We start from the raw sequence: 14136 nt of genomic DNA, 5'->3' as shown, positions 1-14136 counted from the left end.
GAAAATAATTTTCCATTGCTTGTTTGTTCAGGTTTCAACCGAGATCTTGCCTCCGCTCACCAGTTACTGTAACCTTGCGTTTGGCAGTAGCCTTATCTGATGAACTAAAAATGATACATGCATTCCATAAATGTAGCAGACAAAATACCAATTATTCAGATAAATTTCTGTTTATCCTGGGGAGGAAAGAAACTTAGGGGTGAGTGACACTTTTTTAAAATTACAGTGACAACTTTCTCTTTGAGCCGTCCACATTGATAAGTAGCGTATTTGTGTGCTGTACACTTAATGGCAAAAAGATTTTGTTGAGTTTGTGATGGGGAAGTGATCTAATGAACTCCTAAGGAAAAAAAAAAGAAAGAAAGAAGCAAATAGCAGTTAAACCATTGCCCTCTTCTATTGCTGGAATTTAAACATGTCCATATTGTGCTTAGCATTGCTGCTAGGATCAAAACACACAGCAGAACATTTCAGGAATTTTTCAGTAAGGGAAGACGTGGAAGATACAGAATATTGGATGTCTGTAGGGAAAAGTGGGAGGGCAAGCAATGTTATATTCATTATGACATCATCATACAAATCACACAGCTTGCATAATTTGCACTATAATATAATACACCTGTTGCAGAGGTGGGTTTCAGCAGGTTCTGACCAGTTCTGGAGAATCGGTAGTGGAAATTTTGAGTAGTTTGGAGAACCGGTAGTGAAAATTCTGACTGACACGCCATCTATTCTCTGCCTCCCAAGTCCCAGCTGATCGGGAGGAATTGGGGATTTTGCAGTAACCTTCCCCAGGATTGGGGAGGGAATGGAGATTTTGCTGTATCCTTCTCCCGGAGTGGGGTGGGAGTGGAGATTTTACAGTATTCTTCCCCTGCCACGCCCACCAAGCCACACCCACCAAGCCATGCCCTGCCCACCAAACCACACCGACAGAACCCGGTAGTAAAAATTTTTGAAACCCACCACTGATCTGTTGTCATTGTGGTTCGTACCAGATACTTAAGTAAGGAAGGAATTGAGAAATGAAGTGTCCTTGGTGAGCTCTGAGCTTGGCTCAGAGTAGCAAAACCGGTGGGAGGCCCCGCCCACTGATCCTGACATCATGAAAACGCTTCTGTGCATATGCAGAAGACCACGTGCGTGACCCCGTTGTGAACCGGTAGTAAAGGTTAAGTAGAACCCACCCCTAGACTGGACAGTCACTTGTCTGGAGTGGTATTGAGTAGGGGGTTGGATTAAAAGACCTCCAAAGTCCCTTCCAAATCTGTTATTCTGTTGAAAATGGAGGAGAAAATTAGGTAGGTTTTGTGCACAACACTAGTTAAGACACGAAGAAGTAATTTGAAATGTGATTCCTCCTTAACTTTACAGTGAAGATATGAGAGGCTTTACATATTAAAAGCATATGGCTAAAAAAATATATATATCTCCCTGCTGCAAACTGACAGCCAGCATAATAGAGAGAAGACTCAGTGAAAATGAAGAAAATGCCAAATATTTACACATACAAAGCATTGAAACGCAACTTAGTTTTCTTTTACAATATCTATGAAAAACCTTCACATTTTTCCTGCACGTACATTGGTTTGATTTCAAGAGTTCTGACAGGTTGTTTTTTTTAAAAAAAAATACCATGTTTTACATACTCTTTTTAAAATTTAATTGAGAATGGTTTTATTTCTCCGATTGATTTTACCCCTCAGTCATTTGTGCAGCTGTTTATAAGAGTGTGATTAACTTCACAATACTATATATTAAGTCATTATTTCTAGGGTTCTCGCTAAGTTACCTTGTTGTTGTTTTAAAAAGAGATATAAGCATTTTGTTTGGCCGATTATTTTCTTATAGGTTATGATTAGCTTGTTCATTTGTATAAATCTCTTGGTCTTTAGCCGGTTCATAACATAAACAGATGAAAATGAAAAATGAGGGCTGGTTAAAGGGAATGGCATTAATCCTTTCTGATTTCCCCTAACCCATCAATTGATCTTTCCTCAGCAATTTGTTTGGCTGAAGGGTGGTCGATTATGACAATGTAGCCAGTTGATACTGAAAGGTCAGAATCTCCCTTAGTCAAAGATGACACAACAGCAAAATTATATGTCAGATTCTTTCTACCTCACTGTGAAGAGAAAAGACTCCTAAATTCCATCAGTTAGGAATTTGCTTGGGAAGAATGTATATTTAATTTAATTTAATTTAATTTATTTAATTTAATTTATTTTGTCAAGCATATATAAGATTACAGATAAAAGTATAAACATGATTGTGAATACATGACATGTATAAACATGATTATGAATACAGGAGATGGTTACAAATAAATGGAGACATTAGGACAGGGACAGTAGGCTTATGCACACCCCCTTTACGGACCTCTTAGGAATGGGATGAGGTCCACAGTAGACAGTCTAAGGTTAAGGGGGGTTATGGGGGTATGGGGAAGAAACCACAGAATCAGGTAGAGCATTTCATGCGTTGACCATTCTGTTGATGAAGTTGTATTTTCTGCAATCGAGTTTGGAGCGGTTTACCTTAAGTTTGTATCTATTGTGTGCTCGTGTATTGTTGTGGTTGTAGCTGAAGTAGTCATTGACAGGTAGTATGTGGTAGCAGTTAATTTTGTGTACTATGCTTAGGTCAGACCAAAGGTGGCGAAGTTCTAAATTGTCTAAGCCCACAATTTCAAGCCTAGTGGCATGAAATTGTGAGCAGAGGAGTGGAGGACTCTTCTCGTGAAATATCTCTGTTATTCGCTCAATTGTATTAATGTCCGATATACAGTGTAGGTTCCAGACAGATGAGCTGTATTCGAGAATTGGTCTAGCAAAGGTTTTGTATGCTCTAGTTAGCAGTACAATATTACCAGAGAAGAAACTACGCAAGATTAGGTTAACAACTCTTAATGCCTTTTTGGCAATGTTGTTACAGTGGGCTCTGGCACTTAGATATAGATGTCAAGCACAAACAACCAAAGCCATTGCTAAACCACCTATGCAGACAAGAATCTACTCAAGTAATGGTTAGATAAAGGTGAAATAAGGGTTAATTGAATTCAAGAGAGGTTGGACTTAGTCCGTTTATGGCTATGTAGCTACTCTAGGCTGATTCCTTTTTTGACTCCTTCCCCCTGATGCTTTGCCATTTCTCCTACAATATAAGGAGCCTTGGTAGTACAGTGGTTTAAAGCACCCTGTTATTAACACAGCTGCCTACAATTACTGCAGGTTCGAATCTTACCAGGCTCAAGGTTGACTCAGCCTTCCATCCTTTCTAAGGTAGGTTAAATGAGGACCCAGTTTGTGGGGGCAATAAGCTGACTTTGTATAAATATACAAAAGTATGAAGGCTATTGCTTAACGGATTGTAAGCCGCCCTGAGTCTCCGGAGAAGGGCGACATATAAATCAAATTAAAAAAAAAAAAAGAGCTATTGCTGTTGAGAATTTCTGAATATCCTGTTAAAAGAGTGGAGAAGATATTTATATTTTGTTTGACATTTTATTCTAGGAACTCAAGGCAATGTACATGGTCTACTCTTATTTTATCCTTTTACAACAAACTCAAGAGGAAGATTGGCTTAATGTTATTGAGTGAGCTCACTAATGAAATGAAAATGTGAGCCTGGACTTATCTAGTCTCAGCCCAACAGTTTAACTACATAATTGTATGATATTGCTTTGCATTATTGGCCATTTGTTAAACTATTAGTTAAGTAAAGATTCTGGAAATTGTGTGTCTTTGCTTGGGGAAGATATCAGTTGAAAAACATTCAGAATTATATATATTTGCTAGTCTGTTTTTACTGTCCACTTAGACAGCAAATGGAGGATTTAAATGGATTAATTCAATGAATTATTTAAGTAAAGGCCACCTCGTAATTTTATTTAATTCAGTATCAATGTAGCTCAGGCATAAGGCTCCTGATTTTATGCAGTTTTTACATCCCTTGCATTTTTTTTAGGTCACTTACGGTGTCATAATTTTTCACATTCACTTACTAAAGTATTGGAAAAAGTTCCAAAATTGTGTTTATTTCTTTGATTTATACCTTTGATTTATATAGATCCTCCCATCTCAAATACATAACTCTTGGAAGTATGCTTGGATATACTTGGAAACAAATGTATTTTTTCATGATTGCTTATGTTCTTTCCCCCTTCATGACTTAAAAAAATAAAAAACCAAAACTGTTTCCCCTAACTGAAGTCTTAGATGTTCTGCAGGAAGGAATGAACCAAAATTCCAGGAACAAGACCTATTTTCCTATATTAATACATTAACGTGCTAAATAGGAGACTTATTATATGCACATCTTCTAATTGAAGTACCCTGTTTTCCCGAAAATAAGACATTCCCTGATAATAAGCCCAATCAGGCTCTTGAGCGCATGTGCTAAAATAAGCCTCCCCCTGAAAATAAGTCCTCCCCGAAAATATTTAAAGGCAGAGCTGGAAATCAGGTAAGATGGCAAGAGGAGCCCCATCTTGTTCCACGTGCCCCAAAATAATAAGACCTCCCTTTAAAAAAAAGGCCAAGTGCTTATTTTGGGGTTCAAAAAAATATAAGTCAGGGTCTTATTTTCGGGGAAAAACGGTACTTGCAGCTATTTTATTATTTCAATGAGCCCTTCAAATATTGGTGATGAGCAGATGTCATCACCACGTAAAGCTTGGTGTTACTTTTTTTTTTTTTTTGAATGGAAGGATTTAATTCAGCTCCCTTTAGGCAGTGAGCAGTTTTCAGCCGCGATAGTGAGCCATTGGACTTTTGCCGAGATTCACTTTGGTTTTCAGAATGACTGCTGTGATGCTGTGAACGTCAGCACAATGAGCTATGACTACTTTGTTGTCCTTTGCCTTTATTCCCCTCTCCAGCTGCTACGCTCAAATTCTGAGCACACTCTTGAATGTCACATAGATGCCTCTTTGATTAAGGTGTGCGGCTGGCCAAGTCTATCAAGCAGAGGATTATGGCTTGGGTGACGTCTCAGTTGTAATTGAATCATAAAGTCTGGAAGAAGCCCTTGCAGATTCTCACACACGGATGATAAAGTTCAGAGTGAGCAATCCAGGAAAGAACAGAAAGGCAAAGTAAGTGCTGTGGTGGCGCAGTGCAGTGGTGGGTTCCTCCCGGTTCAGTCCAGTTCGGCCGAGCCAGTAGCGGTGACGATATGACATCACCGAACCGGTTCTCCCCCCGCCCTCCCCCCCACCCACGTTATTCTTACCTTTTATTTGGTTCCACCCCCAATCTATTGCTGCCTCCTGAGTCCCAGCTGATGACTAGAGGGAAAAAAACTGTCTAAACTCTTGGTGCGGGGCTTCAAAGGGCCGTCCTAAAGCTGATCAGTGTTAAAAGCAAACAAATGAGTCGGGTCATAAGTGTGAGGACTGGTCGTAAGTGCGAGGACCTTCCAGAAATGACTCTGACCAGCTAGCCACGCCCACTTAGTCACATGACCTCCAAGCCACACCCACAAAATAAGCCACGCCCACAGAACCGGTAGTAAAAAAAAATCGAACCCACCCCTGGCACAGTGGTTAGAATGCAGCATTGCAGCAGAGGTGGGTTTCAGCAGGTTCTGACCAGTTCTGGAGAACCGGTAGCAGAAATTTTGAGTAGTTCAGAGAATCGGTAGTAAAAATTCTGACTGGCCCCGCCCCTGTCTATTCTCTGCCTCCCAAGTCCCAACTGATCAGGAGGAAATGGGGATTTTATTTATTTATTTATTTATTTAATCTATTTTTTTATACCGCCCTTCTCCCAAAGGACTCAGGGTGGTGCACAGCCAAAGATAAAAACAAGTACATATATAAAATTTAAAAACAATTTAAAAACACATTAAATAATTTGGCCCCGACGTCATTAAAACAAAAACAACCCATTAAAATTAATGTTTAGGCCAACCCAGCTTGTTGGAACAATAACATCTTTAGGGTATGGTGAAAGGTGCGCAGGTCAGGGATCATCCGTATCTCTGGGGGCAATTCGTTCCAGAGGGCAAGTGCCCCCACAGAGAAGGCTCTCCCCCTGGGTGTCACCAGTCGACATTGTTTGACCGACGGTACCCTCAGGAGTCCCTCTCTATGGGAGCGCACTGGCCGGTGGGAGGCTATCGGTAGCAGAAGGCGATCTCGTAAATACCCAGGTCCTTCCCCTGGATTGGGGAGGGAATGGAGATTTTGCAGTAACCTTCCCCTGGAGTGAGGCAGGAAGGAGATTTTACAGTATCCTTCCCCTGCCATGCCCCACCAACCCTCGCCCACAGAACCGGTAGTAAAAAATTTTGAAACCCACCACTGCACCACTGCCCATTGCCAGCTGTTCGAAGTTAACTAAGACTTCCATCCTTCTGTGGTTGGTAAAATAAAGACCCAGATTGTTGGGAGCAATATTCTGAGTAAATCGCTTAGATAGGGCTGTAAAGCTCTGTGAAGTGGTTGATAAGTTTAAGTGCTATTGCTATTGCTATCTTCAAAGTTACTTACCACCATGACTTTATTGACACCATGGCACCCCTACCCGAGATTCCATCCAGAGTTTTCTTTTCAGAACTCTTGCAGAGAAGAATAGATAAATCCAGTGTATTTGACTGAAGTAGACAATAAAAATGATGGTCCATTGATTGTTCTAATGGCTTTTTATTAAAAAAACCACAATATTTCTTCATTAAAATAACATTCTTTAATGTCTGTAGTCTTAAACCAAACTCTCAAGAAACATTTTTTGGGGGGAAACTCCTATTTCTCAATTCTTTTTATGTCCACCTCCTCCCTTTAAACATTTTAGACCCACATTTCCTGATGCAACGTTCATTCTTATATCACTATTTTTTGATATACAACTTTTGGAAACATGCCTTATTTTCATATTCTCTCCTCCTCCTCCTCCTTTACTTCCTCTTTTACCACTTCATATGTTGTAAAAGGTAAAAGGTAAAGGTTCCCCTCGCACATACCTGTATGTGCTAGTTATTCCTGACTCTAGGGGGCGGTGCTCATCTCCATTTCAAAGCCGAAGAGCCAGCACTGTCTGAAGACATCTCCGTGGTCATGTGGCCAGCATGACTAAATGCCAAAGGCGCACAGAACACTGTTACCTTCCCACCAAAGTGGTCCCTATTTTTCTACTTGCATTTTTTACGTGCTTTTGAACTGTTAGGTTGGCAGAAGCTGGGCAAGGAACGGGAGCTCACTCCATTATGCGGCACTAGGGATTCAAACTGCCAAACTGCTGACCTGATCAACAAGCTCAGTGTCTTAGCCACTGAACCACTGCGTCCCTTTTCTTGTGTTGAGGCAGATGCAAATTTCTGGTTCTTGCTCTTCTGGAGACCTCAACCATTATTAATTGATTCTACTGTAGTGTGTCCCTGATGTTGCCTCTCCATCTTCTTTTGGATCTGCCTTTATTCTTTGACCTTCTCCTCTTTTTATATGTGCCTAGGATGATACGGAATCCCATCAATATTTTCATATTGATCTTTCTAAAACACCAAGATTTTTATGCTTGTCTATAGAGATTCAGTCCTGAAGGAAGATGGGAGTTTTCTGGTGAGGCTTTTTCAGTGGTGATGTCCTGCCCTTGAGAAATTGTCCAATAATTTCTCTTTCTTGAAGGAATCTTGGGAAATGCAGTCACTCAATTTCTTTGCCCAATAATTTGGTGGAGATTTTTAGAAGGCTACTTGTGCATAGCTCTATTTAGGATTCCCGGAAGCCTGTTACTTGTCTATGGAGATAACCAGTGGTGAAATACAATTTTTTTTACTACCGGTTCTGTGGGCATGGCTTGGTGGGAGTGGTGTGGCTTGGTGGGTGTGGCTTGGTGGGCATGGCAGGGAAGGATACTGCAAAATCTCCATTCCCATCCCACTCCAGGGGAAGGATACTGCAAAATCTCCATTTCCACCCCACTCTAGGGCCAGCCAGAGGTGGCATTCGCCGGTTCTCTGAACTACTCAAAATTTCCGCTACCGGTTCTCCAGAACCTGTCAGAACCTGCTGGATTTCACCCCTTGAGATAACGCTGTGTTTGATGAACCAAATCCCCTTCTCAGGTTCCTCTCTTAATTAATACTTTGTAGGGCACTTGAATCTTTTTTATATATATATATTTCCTGAGTAGGGTAAAAAATTGGGGCCTGAAATGCAGGAGATTAAAATGAATTATGAGAATGCTGTCAAACATACAGGAAAGCAAATGTCTTTTGAGATCATTCCATAGATTTAACGAGTGCACTAATGCACCTCTGTTCCATCACATTTGGTGTGTTCAACAAAGACACAATGACGATGACAGCATCAACAAAAGAAAGAACACCGCAACCTTGAAGTCTGTGCCAAAGAATTAATAGGGGAAAAAAATGGTTAAAAAGGGGGGCTAGCAACAATGTGCACTTGAAGAATCACTTAATGTGGAATTTATTAATATATGGAAAGCAACACAGAAGGCCTTGAATTGGTAACTTTATAAACATTAAGTAAAATAAAACAAGACCTTATGTTTTCCTTTTTCTTTTCTTTTTTTAAATGACAGAATGTGGGGCCGAGAAGTTGCTCTTAAATAAAACCTCTCAAAGTATTCTTGAAAGCATTGCATTGAACTGAGCCCAAGTTATTTGATATTGGAAACCTGGAGAGAGGCCAGCGTGAAGGATTAGGCTTTCTTTTGCTTTAAGACAGACACGTGCTTGAAGATCCACAAAAAAGGATTTGCAACTGTTGCTTAGGCACAAAATTCACCGTCTGAGTTGTGGGTGGGTGGAGGAATTAATTTAATGATACCAAGTTAAGAAGCTACGGAGCTTTAACCTGTCCCATCCTATGCAAATCTGCAAATAGACCTCAGGAGGGTCTATCACAGTGGTGGGTTTCAAAAATTTTTACTACTAGTTCTGTGGGTGTGGCTTGGTGGGTGTGGCATGGCTTGGTGGGCGTGGCAGGGGAAGGATACTGCAAAATCTTCATTCCCTCCCCACTCCAGGGGAAGGATACTGCAAAATCTCCATTCCCTCCCTACTCCAGGGGAAGGATACTGCAAAATCTCCATTCCCACCCCACTCCAGGGGAAGGATACTGCAAAATCTCCATTTCCTCCCAATCAGCTGGGACATGGGAGGCAGAGAATAGATGGGGGCAGGGCCAGTCAGAATTTTTACTACCGGTTTTCCGAACTACTCAAAATTTCCGCTACCGGTTCTCCAGAACTGGTCAGAACCTGCTGAAACCCACCTCTGGTCTATGACAATTCGCCATGGCCAACTTGTCACAGCCAACTTGCCATGGCCAACTCACCTTGGCTAACTTGCTTTAGCCAAGTTGCTACAGGACAGCTTGCCATAACCAACTTGCTGCAGGAAAAGAGTTACACTAATAATCAAAAAAATAGTGGAATGGAATCATCAAAGAAACGATGCAAAAGGAGGAACAGCGTGAAATGTGAACGGCAATTTTTTAAAAATTTTCTTTAAAAAAATTTAAAATTTATTTAAATAATTAGATTTTTTTAATTGTCCTACAGCAAGTTGTCCCATGGTGAGTTGTCCTGCAACAAGTTGGCCATGGCGAGTTGACTGCAAGCTATGGCAAGCTGTCCCATTCTGACCTCTGGAAGAACTCCAGATGTCTGGGTTTCACAGCCAGCTCCAGCTACCAAGAGAACCTTGAAAAAAAGATCTAATGCCAAAGTTTTCCCTGCCAGTTGAGATTTTTGTGGCTGGTTCAGTTAGCCATGGTTATTCATAAAACTTCTAAAAGGAAATCAACCCTGACTGTTCTTTGAAGGACAGATACAGGAGCTGTAGCTCAAATACTTTGGCCACCAAGTGAGAAGAGAGGACTCCTTGGAAAAGACCCTGATGTTGGGAAAGATGGAAGGCAAAAGGAAAAGGGGATGGCAGAGGATGAGATGGTTTGCTGTTGTTGTTAGTTGTGAAGTCATGTCCAACCCATCGCGATCCCATTGACAACATTCCTCCAGGCCTTCCTGTCCTCTACCATCTTCTGGAGTCCATTTAAGTTCACGTCTACTACTTCAGTGACTCCATCCAGCCACCTCGTTCTCTGTTGTCCCCTTCTTCTTTTGCCCTCAATCTTTCCCAGCATTAGGCTCTTCTTCAGTGAGTCCTTCCTTCTCATTAGGTGGCCAAAGTCTTAGAGTTTCCTCTTCAGGATCTGGCCTTCTAAAGAGCAGTCAGGGTTGATCTCCTCTAGGACTGACCGGTTGGATTGCCTTGGAGTCCAAGGGATTCTCAGGAGTCTTCTCCAGCAACATAGTTCAAAGACCTCAATTCTTTGGCGCTCAGCCTTACTTATGGTCCAAATGAGATTGTTAGATAGTGTCATTGACACAGTGGGCATGTGTTTGGGCAAACTCCAGGAGACAGTGAAAGACAGGAGGCCTGATGTGCTATGGTCCATGTGAAGAGTCGGCCACAATTTAGCAAGTGAACAACAACGAATTCATAAAACCAAGTCTTATGGGGATGGGGGTGCAGCAGGAGAATGACATCCTGTGGGAGAAAAAAAGTAAAAATTGTACACTGCTCAGAATTGCTTTGCACGAAATGGGCAGCCATATAAATGTGATAAATAAATAAGTAGCAAAGATGCAGAAATCCAAGCCAGGAGACTGTTTGCACTTAAAGTTCACACAGCCTGAAGGATCATCAACTTGTAAAACAACATGCCCTGCTAAACTTTATTTTGCAGCTTATCTGAAAAACAGCATGATTCACACTGAGAAATGTACTACGATCAAATTTTCTTTCATTGGAGAGTTCCCTGTATCAGCCTTCCCCTGCCGTTTTTTCTATTCACGCCTTCTGATGGCTTTTCTCTTTGCGCAACAGTGTTTTCCTGTCCCTCCCACACATTTATTTTTTTTCTTTCTTTTTTTCTTTTTTAAAAAAAACTTATGCCAAACTGACCAGATTTAGGAAATCCACAGATTAAAAGGCACATACGGAATACAGTGAGAAGTTGATCAAAACTCAAAGAGGACTACAGTTGAGAGCATTATTAGTTGGGAAAATATATGTTTGGTTATACAGTGAATGGGCTTAATTGAATTGGTACATGTGACTAATGAGACAAATCTAATCCTGACGGAATTTTCATCCATTAAACCTCACTTGAAAAAATAATGAGGAAATGCTAATCAAGGAATAGGCTAAGAGTGCTAGCTAGAAAGTAAATTGCTCTGAGATTGCAAAAAATATTTTGTCTGAAACTGAAACATACGATTCGCAAGATCTAGATTTTCCTAGGTTTTGGAACAAAGTTAGGTCAGAAGAATCTTTCTCTTTATGCTGCTTGTCCTTCTTTAACTTGGTTTTTTGTCAAATTGTCAAGAGCTAAAAAACATCTTCATCTAAGTATTGGGGGTTTTGGTGTAAGAATTACTGATGCATATGAATGAGAAAGAAGTGTGGCTTATATTTCTGCTTCTCAGATTTCCAGAATTTTTACATTAGTTCACTAGAAAGAGATTGCTGAATTAGATTGACCACCAAAATACAGGTATAAATTTAAACAGATGAATACATAGATAGATAGATGGGTAGATGGGCAAGCAGGCAGGCAGTTCAGTTTTTATATCTCAACCAGTGGTGGGATCCTCCCGATTTAACAACTGGTTCGGTGATCGCACACGCTTTGCGCGCATGAGCAGTTTGAAGAAATGTTCACTTTACCGTTTCTTTGGAGGAGAAACACAGATGAGGCATGGCAATCTGCTCTGCTCCGCAAATCAGCTGAGAAGATAAAGGTAGGAAAATAGCACAGGCGGAAGGGTAGGCCTATCTGATCATCAGGATGAACCGGTTCACTCCCAGTTGATCTCCGGAGCTACCGGTTTGCCCGAACTGGTAGAATCCCACCCCTGATCTCAACCCAAGTCTTAACCCAGCCATTGTGAGTTGTGAGTGGTTTTTAAGTTGTGCAATATGGCAATCCATCCAATTTTAATTTAGCAATCCTTTGGTAAACAAACCATGGTGGATTGCACAATGGTAACCCAGCTACTGAATTTCATCACTTATTTCAGTTGGTGTTGAGCAAAAACAGTTCTCCAGGATATTTCAAGGAAAGTTTCACAATAAGGTCCATAGTGTTTTCCATAGTTACATTTCCGTGTCGAGAGTTTTGAAAGCAGAAACTTCAGGGAATTAAATCAGGTGATTGAATCATTCGTCAAATGATCAAAGCTCTTCATAGAATACATGGTTAAGAAAAAGATTTCCGAAGCAATAAAATAGAACTGTATATATTATAACATCGGAAGGATTTGATTGTTTTTATTAATGAAATGAAATACTGTTTATTTGGCCAATGACCAAAATCAAATAGATGAACTAAAATACTAGCATAACAAAGATATTCTTCCTACTCTGTATAAATATGAGCTTCCCTGATTCAAAAGTCATATATACTTCTGTAATTGTTTTTATTAATATGATTTGTTCTATTGTGGAGCCTGCAAACTGATCCAGTAGAAATCTCAGTAATGTTCATGCCAAGACTGCTGTAATATTCTCGATTTCAGCTTTCTATCAGATTAAGAGCTGATTCACTTCTTCAAAAGCAGAAGACAGATCTGAGACCTAACCAGTTGTTGTGGTTTCCAGACCCAGAGGGTTAGACACTGCATCTTTGTCTCAGAAATGTTAGGTGCAATTTGATATCGGCAGCATGTACTCGTGATTAATGGACTCAATCTCCAATCTCTAGATTAAGACTGACTATAGTGCAAACATCACCGCTAAAACATCGGCCCTATTTTGTGACTTTTTTTCTAAATTCCCCCCTAGTCTTTATTGCTTTGTATCACTTTGTCAAATGAACCATTCTACTGAATTCCAGATCTACCGTAGTCTTCTGTGAAATTTGAATTCAGTTGTTGCCCTCCTTTGACTTTTGAGTTTCTTTCTTTCTGTTCTTGGAAATGACATAATATGACTTTCTTGTATGCTGCACCATTATTAGTCTCATGGTGATTAGTCCCTATGGAGTCTAATACCGTCTAATGAATTTGTGGCTGAAAAAAAGCAGAAATTCTTGGCTCACAGTGGAGTCATTTAACTATTATACCATAGTGGCCTTGGAAATAAATCTACGGCAGGTATTGTGAACAGAACATTATTGCATAAAACCTTTTCATGTATTTCCCATTGGAAGTCCAAAATTTGTAGAAAAAGATTCTAGGATCACATTCTGCTCCATTCTGATTACATGGACTGCTAGAAATTCTGTTTATATAAAGCACCACATAGAGCAAACAAAAAGTACACTCACCATGTGCTTTACTGCTTAATTGTTTAACTGTAACAGGAAACTCTACTCAGAACAAAAGAGCATAAAGTATATACCATAGATCCAAACTTGTAAATACCGTCATTTACTGGCTGGAATACTACTGTAGTTGTTGCATAGAAATACATTCCAACAATGAATTTCCAACATGAACCAAATAGATATTTGAGAAGTGATCCTTGAGATTTTGAAATGCAGATTCCAGCAGTCTCTGATAACAAAGCTCCTTCCCGGTTAGGAGCTCATGCTTTTGAGTGAATGAGAGGATAAACTAGGGAAGAGCTATATGTTTTGTGGGTGGAGGCAAATATATGAGCCCATTGCCCCTTTTTGTACAGAGAGAGAGAGAGACAGAGAGACAGAGAGAAAGTGTGTGAGAGAATGTATATATAAATAAAATGTGTCTCTAGGGTTCATAGTAGATCCAAGTTTCTAGACGTCTCTTCTTTCTCTTGCCTTCATGTATTGTGATGGATTGAGGACCATTTCTTGAGGAACATTGGGAGAAACGCTGATATATTATTACTGTGATGGATTTGCACAACCTCAAATCTTTGCTCCTCACCTTGCCCAAGGTAATCCTCCCAGGAGTCCAAATTGGATCATTTTCACAATTGTGCCCATGTGTCCTTGGGTAGAGATGGAATAAGAGTGAAAATGACAATATCCCAACCTACCATGCCAAATAGATTGAAAGGTTCAGCCATGCTACTTCCAATAACTTCAACATGTCATTTACCTGGTCTCTTGTGGTGCCTCAAAAAAGTCAAAGGCTGAGTCATGTCCCTCAATTCTTCAGAAGATGCCAACTCTTGGTT

The sequence above is a fragment of the Pituophis catenifer genome, unplaced genomic scaffold (assembly GCF_029215685.1).
Source record: "Pituophis catenifer annectens isolate HBS135680 unplaced genomic scaffold, rPitCat1.0.hap2 SCAF_13, whole genome shotgun sequence".
Lineage (NCBI taxonomy): Eukaryota > Metazoa > Chordata > Lepidosauria > Squamata > Colubridae > Pituophis > Pituophis catenifer.
The sequence above is the reverse complement of the archived record's forward strand: the minus strand, read 5'-3'. Positions refer to the sequence as shown.